At 36.3% G+C, this 10532-nt stretch overlaps 1 long non-coding RNA gene across 1 annotated transcript in view; it reads right to left on the reverse strand.

The window, feature by feature from the left end:
* The window catches only part of LOC138707858 (uncharacterized), a 33362-nt gene extending 23168 nt beyond the window's left edge, over positions 1–10194 (reverse strand). Inside the window, exon 1 of the long non-coding RNA XR_011334397.1 lies at positions 10090–10194. This is a non-coding gene — a long non-coding RNA (uncharacterized lncRNA). The remainder of the gene's footprint in view (positions 1–10089) is intronic.
* Between the last annotated feature and the right edge of the window lie 338 nt (positions 10195–10532).

The following is a 10532-nucleotide window of genomic DNA, read 5'->3' on the forward strand; positions in this document are numbered from 1 at the left end:
TATATGCTACAACACAATAAACATAGAAAAAAACATAGTTATTCGTAATATTAACATTTTTATTTGTATTATGCTAAGCATATGAATATCCCATTTATCTCTACAATCAACTGTGCCATCTGTATAGAGTCGAGGATGAGGAAGACCTGTATCAATTTCTTCTTTAACAAAGTTGTATGCCTTAGCTGAAAGAAAATTGTTACATTAAATGCTTAAGATTTTTATCACACCTCTTCTTTTGCTTTTCACCATTAATCTTTGATATGTCTCTTGAGAAGAGACACAAAAGTCTTTTAAATGGAACGTAACATATCACAAAACTCATATTGAAACATTTTCTCTTTCAGTTTCCAACACAGCTTTCAAATCACCCACTCATTCCACTAGTCGCTGTTTACACTGTTGCACAGATTTGTATACAAAGCAATTCTTTCCTTAACCTAATCGCATTGTTTCACAAACTGTGGTCGCGCGACTGCGTAGCACATTCACATCTGATGACAAGCTGTGGTCGTCACATGCAAGGTTCTTTATAATTGCTTGTAGTACGGTTCCTAGTACACAGATGTTATCCATCTACAAATTTTTCAGTTCTGGAGACATGTGTCGACATAAATCAGGTTCTTCTTACTGTCTAAGACCTGTCACTTTTGGTTTCCAATATTTTTTCTACAACTATTTCTTTTGTTAGTGAGTTTCTTCAGTACATGTCAGTAGGCTATCATGCCGAGAGTATCCTGTGTTGCATCTGACCAAGTGGGAGTATCGAAGTTGGTAGATAGCATATTGAATGACGAGTGATAGCTCTGATGATGAAAATATGAATTTAATTCATGCTATTATTGTCGGCAATTGTGATAGTGTTATAAACTTGCATAATAATGAAGATTCCAATGATGAGCATGCGAGTGTAAGTGATGAAGTAGTTTCTGTCAAGTGTGCAAAGTTAACAATTCGTACAAACAATGTGAGTGATAGTGTCTCTGAAGTTTTAATAAAGAAATTTGAGTCGGCTTCCTTATCTGAACTCAATATATTTTTGGAATTCATGGACCCATTATTTTGCACCATTTCTAAAGAGATGAATGACTTTGCTGCTAAAGAAACTAGTAAATCTCGAAAGAAAGAAACATATGGATGATGAGAAATGGTTTCACACTACCAAATATGAAATTAAGGCTTACTCTGCATTAGTAATTTTGATGTCGCAGGTAAAAAAATCGCGAATTCAATTGTACTGGTGTAAAGAACGATGCATTGAGATGCTGATTTATGAAGAAACAATAAGCAGAGAACAATTTTTCCTTATTTCAAAATGTCTTAATTCTGTGGGTGATAAAATAAAGACGAATTGCGAAAATAGAGGCCTGTAATTGAACACTATTTTTAAAAATTTTCGGAATTGTATTTTCCAGAGGAAAACATTGCTCTAGAAGAGAGATTGATGAAATTCAGAGGTTGGCTGTCCTTTGTACAGTGCAATCATTCTAAGTGTACCCGTTTCAGAATAAAAATATACAAAATTTGTATCAGTCCAGGTTCTGTAATTATTACCGAATTTACATGGGTAATGATATTGTGGACCCCTCTCTCCCAGCCACTACACATGTTGTCATGAGTATGCGTAAGCCTCTTCTGGGAAAAGGCCCCAGATTTATTTCAGGGAATAAATATCAGAGACAAGAGCAATAGGAACAGTGTGACAGACTCGACGATACATGCCCCCTGACATCATAACAATGAAGCTGAAGAAAGGAGAATATGTGGAATGGTCAGAGAACAGTCTTTTGTTTGTGAAATGGAAGGACAATAAAGATGTATGCTTTTTGTTCTCAAAGAACAAAAGTACAAATTTGAAAGAAAGGAAGCAGAAAGAAGTTCCGAGAGAAGTGATAAAGAAACCCAAATGTAGTCTCAAGTACCAGAAGGGTATGGGAGGAGTTTATCTACAGGACCAAATAACTGCTCTTACCCGATAATGCAAAAAACAGTAAATGCTACAGAAATAAATTTTTTTCTACTTGATATGTGTATTTTCAATTCTTACATGGTGTACAATAAACTTTCCTCTAAAAAGAAACATTTCTACCCTGACTTCAGAGTTCAGATAGGGAAGCAACTGCTGGAAACAGTGGTGCTGCCACATTACAACAGCAGGGGGTGGGCGTCTGTTGGTTCTACTCCTCTATGACTACATTTTCCCATGTACAATTCCGCCAACAGAAAATAAGCATGTGACCAAAAGGTGCATAGTGTGTGCTAGTAATGGAAAGAGAAGCGAAACTACTTGGCAATGAAAGAAATGTAGTGTGGCTCTCTATTTACCAGACTGTTTCGAGATTTACAACACCAAACATCATACTAAGACAACTTAATCAGTAAGTATATACTTTCAGCATAGCCTCTGAAAAATTCTGCATGAAAATTTTCTGTAGTTGTTTTTATATTATTTTTTTACAACACACTGCATATTCTTCACTAAATTGGGCATTTACATCCGAGCACAGTGGAACGTCAAAGGCATTTAAATATGAGTGCACTGGGTTATGTTTTATTCTTTTTTGACAGAACCTGAATTTCTTTTTCAGTATCAGTTCCCAATGACATAATAAAGGTTCCAGTTTCGTGTACAACTGTCACAGCAGAGACAGAGAGAGAAACATTTCAGCATACTTTCATTTTACTGGTTTTTTTTCCTGACAAAAAAAATAATTGATCTAAATAACGTAACAACCTACTTTATGTACACTAGGGAATAAAAATACCAGTATTATGATTAACTATTAGTGTAATGCTCAGTCAACTAAATCTTCGTATCTTCAGACTGCAAATATTTTGGGTAAGCCGGAAATATAGACAGCATGGCCCCCTTTCTCATACCGACATATGATAATTTCGAGTATTCCATAACCTCCTCTTTGAAATGTCTGGAACAAACTGTGCCGCAACGGCAATAAGATGTATCTGAACAGCTTTAACCTCAGGATCCTTTGAAAAGCTGTAATACAAGTTAAATATTAATGAACTACAAACAATATCAACATCCAGTATTTATGTATATGTCATTAGTCTCTCATACATACTTACATACATACCTATGACAGGTTAATCCAGGTAACTTCTTGGACTCCTCATTTCCTCACCAATACATCACACAGGTTGGCATATTTAAATTTGTCAAAATATTACTCTATAAACAGGAAACAACACAGCTACGCATAAGAGCAAATGCAAAGATGGGTTGAATCAGGTTGGCTACCACGCGACACTGACGGCTGTACAGCAACTCTATTTCTATTCTTTACTATTTGGTTCGCATTACACATTTCTGGGCGCAGTGTGTGAACAATGCTCTCTCACCTCACTCATGCATTTCTCAGCACACATTTCACATCTCTGAGTATTGTGTGTAACCAGAATTACCCCAGGTCCCAAGCAAAGATTATCACATAATATGTTTAGGAATACAATTTATGTTCACTTCCACATGTTAATCATGAACTAAGTTTATAAATACCTAATTGACTAGTTTCAGCTTAGTAGGAGTCATCTTCAGAATTAGTCTAGTCCCAATAAGATTAGATGCTGCTCTGATACATTGTAATGACAATAATGTTTCCTTCTGAATATACTTTGTAATCAAATGCATCTCAGTCAGTTTTTTTCATGGCAGGACTATCTTTCAAGGAGCAATTTGCAATGCAATTTTCGCACATAGTACATAATATTTTCATATTTTTTTTTTTCAGGTAGTCCAACTAAGGAAGCACTCACCCAGAAAATTGTCCAAGTATAACTGATAAAGAAATGCACCAGCTAATTTAAAAATATAACAGTACTGCAGATATTCCTTGGTAAAAATGCTTCCGAATTGCACATAACCAACCCATTTCCACATCTTATGGGCTTCTCACTAATAAATTGTTTCAGACCATTCAACTCCTTGTAGAGCAATAGCCTAGTGATCGAAATCAGAAAATCTACCTTTTGTCCACGATTCTTTTGAATACAGAATCAAATACAAAAGATCTGCTTAAATTTTCATAAATAGTGTTCCAAAGTTATTGATATTGTGCGATGAAAAATAGCAATTATGTTTTATAACAGGATTATGTTACCTGGGGCAAGCCCGTTCACAAGCAATTTTTCTTAGGAAATTTTGGACAAACATGTACTTTGTTAATAATACAATATGCACATGTTTTCTTCCACAACTTCTTAGAAATAAGTGTTTTAATTATAAAGGAAAATTTTAGAACACAGATGCCATCAGTTACCCCCACCCCAAGACACTATGGGACCTGGAGAATTAGGGGAAGGCAAGGAAAGGTAAAACTTGAGAAAAAAATTATCTGCTAGAGGGTAATCTTGCTCTCTCGTTCCCTTCTATGTCTGTCTATCTCTCTCTCTCTCTCTCGCTCCACTTTCTTCCCACTTCTTTCTTTATCTGCTTTTCTTCAATCACTGGTTTTCTGTACTTCAATTTCCTTGTGGTATCTGTTGTTATATTGCTTCTTGTTGTTGATCTTCTTTGTTGAATCCTCAGCAGTCTCTCTGGAGAATATGTGTTCTTGGTGGAAACATTTAGGAACTCGTATATATGTTGCAAATGAGAGAAAATGTACCATACACAAGATGCAATTGTTCAATCATGAATAATGAATTACTATGTAAATGCAATGATGTTTAAGATGAATTGGCGCGAAAGTAATATTTGTAGCTATGTAATAATGTGAAAGGATATAATTATATTATAATGAAGTGATTATATGTTGTATTTCAAATGCATTAATGAATGGAAGTACACGTGACTTGGTGATTTTGTCGGGCATAGGAACTTTGACCTAACTGCATTCAAAATCACGTGACTTTGCAATTGTGGGATGGAAGGCCAATCAGAGAAAGAATTGACACTCGCGCCAGTACGAAAAATTAGCAGGGGGCAGGGGCATCTTTATTATCACTGTTTGGTGACGGCATGCACAAGGCCTGGATGTACGAGTGATACTGTGTTGCTGGAGCAGCAGTTGGAGCCATTCGCAGTGTACAGCTTTGGTAATGATACTGGTAATTTCTCAGTACCTATAATTAATGAGAAAAGAGCAGAGAATATTACTGCGAATGTCATCATGATACCCTGCGTCAGGGCTTCCCGCCCCAACACCCCACATCAGGGCTTGCAGCCTCGACACTCCACTTTCTTCATCGTGTGCTACACATTGGATCACCAGTACTGCTGCCATCATGTTGAAATCTCACAGCATTGTTAAAATCTCGTGTCAAGCGAGATAGCGCATGTCTCATGTGGAGTGAGATGAGGCATGAGAACGCGAGAAAGGGAGGAGTGCGGAGGGAAAGTATATGGATGCAAGGTAGGTGAGATGGGGGCAGAGGGGAATAGTAATATCCATGTTTTGAAATGTAACCAATTATAAAACACTATAATATACACTTGTAGCTATCTTTGAAAACAGTAGGCCTAAATTATTCAATATCGTCAATTACATAAACAGAATATTCTGTTACGTGTATGCATGTATGCATATTTGTCTACAGAAAGAAATTTACTGCAGGTACAAATTTTGGCACGGACATTGGTTGCAGTTCAGAGACAGTATTACCCCGCAATAGCTCAGGAATCATCTTATATGCCGTGTTTACAAACCTGCATTTTACGTAGAGATATTCAAAGCCCGGTCTTTGGAATGAGAACAAAGAATTCTATTGCTAAGTCATAAGGCTTCATAGGGAATATGTCATTTCTGACATTCACATATGTCGCTATGCACTACACCTCAATTTCATTCTCGGAACTCGAAGCTTAATATTTCCTCATGTAAAACACGTGTTAACCTGAACAATACTTGAGACAAATTCATGGTACAGGAGAACAACCATTTTCCATGTCAAAGGGTCTGCATTTGTGGATACTACTATAATTTGAGAAAGGGTCCGAACACTGAGAAACTTCGTCAAGGCAGATCTTCTATTTAGATGAGACACTGGAAATAAAAATCACTTTCTTTCTCCTGAACATCTCAGACATATGCACGAGCATATAAAGTACTTACTATACCAGTATATGTTTCTCACCAGTGTACACGAGAGTACAGATATCTCGATCCCAGATTGTCATTAAAAAATGCATATGTTCCTGCAGGAACATCTTGAATCAAGAATTACCTACATATTTTATGCTAAATACTTTAGGAAAATCACCAGATAATCCAGACATACCTATGCACTAGTTTCTCCACACATTCGAAGGTAATTCATTGAATTACCATTCCAGGCAAGTTACACTTTTGGCTCGGACATAGAAATTCCTTATCGCTATTTTACACTAAACCTTGTTTTGAAATTAAGACTAGTGTTGTCTGAAAAAAAAAAAAAATCAACAAAAAAAATTGCGGATTATCCACAAATGAGACAATTTATAAATAAAAAGAGTTGCACTATTTCTCATTGTGTTGGGATGGCGTCGTAGAAGTACATTGTTGGCATTATAGGCTCAAGCACATTAATACGTAACAGATGACAAGCATGGAACTTTCAACATCAATTTTCAGACAATCATGGATGTTAGAGGTATACTGGATATTATTCAAACCTTTTCTAGAGGCAATGAGAATACGTTAAGAACTTTACAAGATATGAAATTGATAAGAAGAAGAGTGAGATGCAAAGTTAGAAATTGTAGATGATATTGCTCTCCCGTAAGAAAAAGTGACAGCTATTTGGAATATGTTTTTAAATGTAATAAATGCAAATTGCACATAAGTGTACTGAAGTATACCTTTTTAAAAGGAACACATCTATCTACTGTGAAAATGTTCATGCTATTATGGTTGTGGTGTTGCCGCACAAGAGTTCGTGTAATTTCAAACATTGTGAACATCTCAAAAAATACAATATTACAGCACACAAGACACTTCACGGACATATGTTCTTGGAAGCTATTGCAACTTCCAGCTTATTATTTTCAATTTGGTGGTTCAGGGCACATAGTCCAAATTGATGAGAGCGTCATTACCAAACGCAAATTTGAAGTGGGGAATGTAGTTCCACAAAAGTGGATATTTGGTATATATGACGTGATGCAAAAAAAAAAAAAAAAAAAAAAAAAAGAATGATCATCTATGTCCAAAACTGTAGAGCTCCCACATTAATGAAGAAAATTTTGAAACATATCAAGCCTGGAAGTGAATCTGGACCGATGAATGGAGGGGATATTCATCTCTGTCCAAGTTGGGAGGTATTTCCCCATTTATTCACAGGACAGTCAACCACAGCCGCAATTTCGTCGACCCACGGACAGGAGTGTGCACCAATGCTGTGGAGGGGTATTGGTCAAAACTGAAGCGCTATCTTAGAAACAGGAGTGTGTTGTTATCCAAACTCCTTCCAGAGCATATTGACGAATTTATGTGGAAGAAGTTGTATGGGAGGACTTTGAAGGAGGCTTACAGAAACATGATCCAATATATATCTGAACGATATCATAAGTAGTAGCCTACAGTTCTATTATTCCTAACGCATATACCAAAATTGCTTGTTAAAATTATATAATGCAAATTTCGTAAGCTATTTATTTCTTTAAATTAAGAAATACACCCTGGACAACTGTGAAATCTTAAGTGTCATCTGGGCATAAGTATATAACTGTTACCAAAATCATGTCGAAGTAACTCCAATCAATGTAGAATATCCACCGGCCACCGGACGAATATTGCACACTTTTATCACTGCCAATGTGACGCTATAAATCAATTCTCAACACTTTTATCACAACCACAACACATTTGAAATTTTACTGGATTATATATATTATTACTTGATGGCTGGGACACGTACACCAAGGCGAGCAACATTCGCAAACAAAATAATGCTAAACTTGAGGAATGTTACTACTGTGGTGTAGTATTATGTGACAGGTTATGTTAAGTTAGATTAGGTGTGTATGATGTGACAGGTTAGGTTATATGTATATTATTATGTGAGAGTTTAGGTTAGGTTTGATTAGGTGTGTATTATTAGGTGTGAGTTCAGGTTAGGTGTGTAGTATTATGAAAGAGGTTAGGTTAGGTTTGATTAGGTGTATATTATGTGACAGGTTAGGTTAGATTAGGTGTGTAGTGTTATGTGAGAAGTTAGGTTAGTTTGATTAGGTATTATGTAAGAGGTTAGGTTTGATTCGGTGTATATTATGAGAGGTTAGGTTAGATTAGGTGTGTATTATGTGAGAGGTTGGGTTAGGTTTGATTAGGTATATATTATGTGTACATTATGTGAGAGGTTAGGTTAGATTAGGCGTGTATTATTGTGAGAGGTTAAGTTAGGTTTGATTAGGTGTGTATTATGTGACAGATTAGGTTAGATTAAGTTTGTATTATTATGTGACAGGTTAGGTTCGATTAGGTGTGTTATTATGTGACAGGTTAGCTTCGATTAGGTGTATATTATTATGCGACAGGTTATGTTAGGATTGATTAGGTGTGTATTATGCAACAGGTTAGGTTAGATCAGGTGTGTATTGTGTGAAAAGTTGAGTAAGGTTAGATTGGGTGTGTATTATTATGTGGGAGGTTAGATTAGGATAAATGATACTCGGGAGGAAATTAAACACAGAATAAATATGGGAAATGCCTGTTATTATTCGGCTGAGAAACTTTTATCATCCAGTCTGGTGTCGAAAAATCTGGAAGTTAGAATTTATAAAACAGTTATATTACCGGTTGTTCTGTATGGTTGTGAAACTTGGACTCTCACTTTGAGAGAGGAACAGAGACTACAGGTGTTTGAGAATAAGATTCTTAGGAAAATATTTGGGGCTAAGAGGGATGAAGTTACAGGAGAATGGAGAAAGTTACACAACACAGAACTGCACGCATTGTATTCTTCACCTGACATAATTAGGAACATTAAATCCAGACGTTTGAGATGGGCAGGGCATGTAGCACGTATGGGCGAATCCAGAAATGCATATAGAGTGTTGGTTGGGAGGCCGGAGGGAAAAAGACCTTTAGGGAGGCCGAGACGTAGATGGGAAGATAATATTAAAATGGATTTGAGGGAGGTGGGATATGATGATAGAGAATGGATTAATTTTGCTCAGGATAGAGACCAATGGCGGGCTTATGTGAGGGCGACAATGAACCTCCGGGTTCCTTAAAAGCCAGTAAGTGAGTAAGTAAGTAAGGTTAGATTAGGTGTGTATTATTATGTGACAAGTTAGGTTAGGTTTGTTAAATGTGTATTATTGTGCCACAGATTAGGTTAGGTTTGATTAGGTGTGTAGTATTATGTGAGAGGTGCTGGTGACACTGAAACCCACAGTTACATTAACGAAATATGGCCGTATTCTTCATTCAAGCACGATGATTTTCATATATAAGTTAGGTACGTACTGAGGGCTGGTTGAGTGGGCCTACAGCTCTCCCAGTGATCACATCAATTTATAATATTTAATACTATAAATCCAATGCATTATCAAGTATTTTAGCAAGGTCCTATAGTGGCCGGACATAGGCTAAATAACCTTCACTTCACTTTCAATTGAACTTCTTTTTTTCAGTTTTTCAATAAAAGAAGAGCAAATAAGCAGTCGGTTGAATTATACACAAGACCTTATGACCCATTGAATGTTGAGCACAGGAACGCCATTTCGTAATTTCTGTTAAGAAACACGCCAAACAAATTATATTTGTAGCAAAAACGGATGCTCCCCAGATCAAATTATCCTATTTTATAATTGTTTGAATGCAACAGAAGCCAGAAGTCTTGCTAACATTTTATTGCTAAAACACTAGGAAATGGCGTTCCGTGCTCACCAATTATCCACAATTCTTTTAATTTATTATCAGACAGTACTAGTGTTAATTTCAAAACAAGGTTTACTGTAAAATAATGATAACCAATTTCTACGCCGGACCCACACTTTTAAATCAACTAAGTGGAATATACACACAAATCGAAGAAAATACATTAACCACAATGATTCATCACAGGACTTGAAGATATTATACGATAAAACAAAATACATATAACAGAATTCATTTCGACTGAATTAATATTCAAATTAAGTACTACCAGGTTTCCCCTGTCACCATCATCTTCTCCTTTTGTGTCTTTATCAAATACTTTTGCATGTTTTTATCATCTCTTCGCAGCATCACCCTTAGCTCTGCGCCAGCCATCTTGGTACAGATCACGCTTAGAGATGGCCGATATTTCACAAACCGATATTTTGTCACAGATAAACCTGTGACTGAAGACGCGAAATATCTGTGACAAAATATCGCTATCGAAATCTGCTCCGTATTCAGTACTCTGTCACCGTTGCAACGCCTGTGACTGATATTTTCTCCTCTACGTCGTGGGTTTGCACATGCGCATGATACAATAACAGCAATCGGGCGGTGGTATTTGATTATTTTTTCGTGATATTTTGTTCAATATTATTTTTTTCAAAGTGATGATGTGTTGCAGAGTTATTAGCGGCATTATAATAATATAATCATGAATCTGACATT

This window comes from Periplaneta americana, chromosome 10 (assembly GCF_040183065.1).
Source record: "Periplaneta americana isolate PAMFEO1 chromosome 10, P.americana_PAMFEO1_priV1, whole genome shotgun sequence".
Lineage (NCBI taxonomy): Eukaryota > Metazoa > Arthropoda > Insecta > Blattodea > Blattidae > Periplaneta > Periplaneta americana.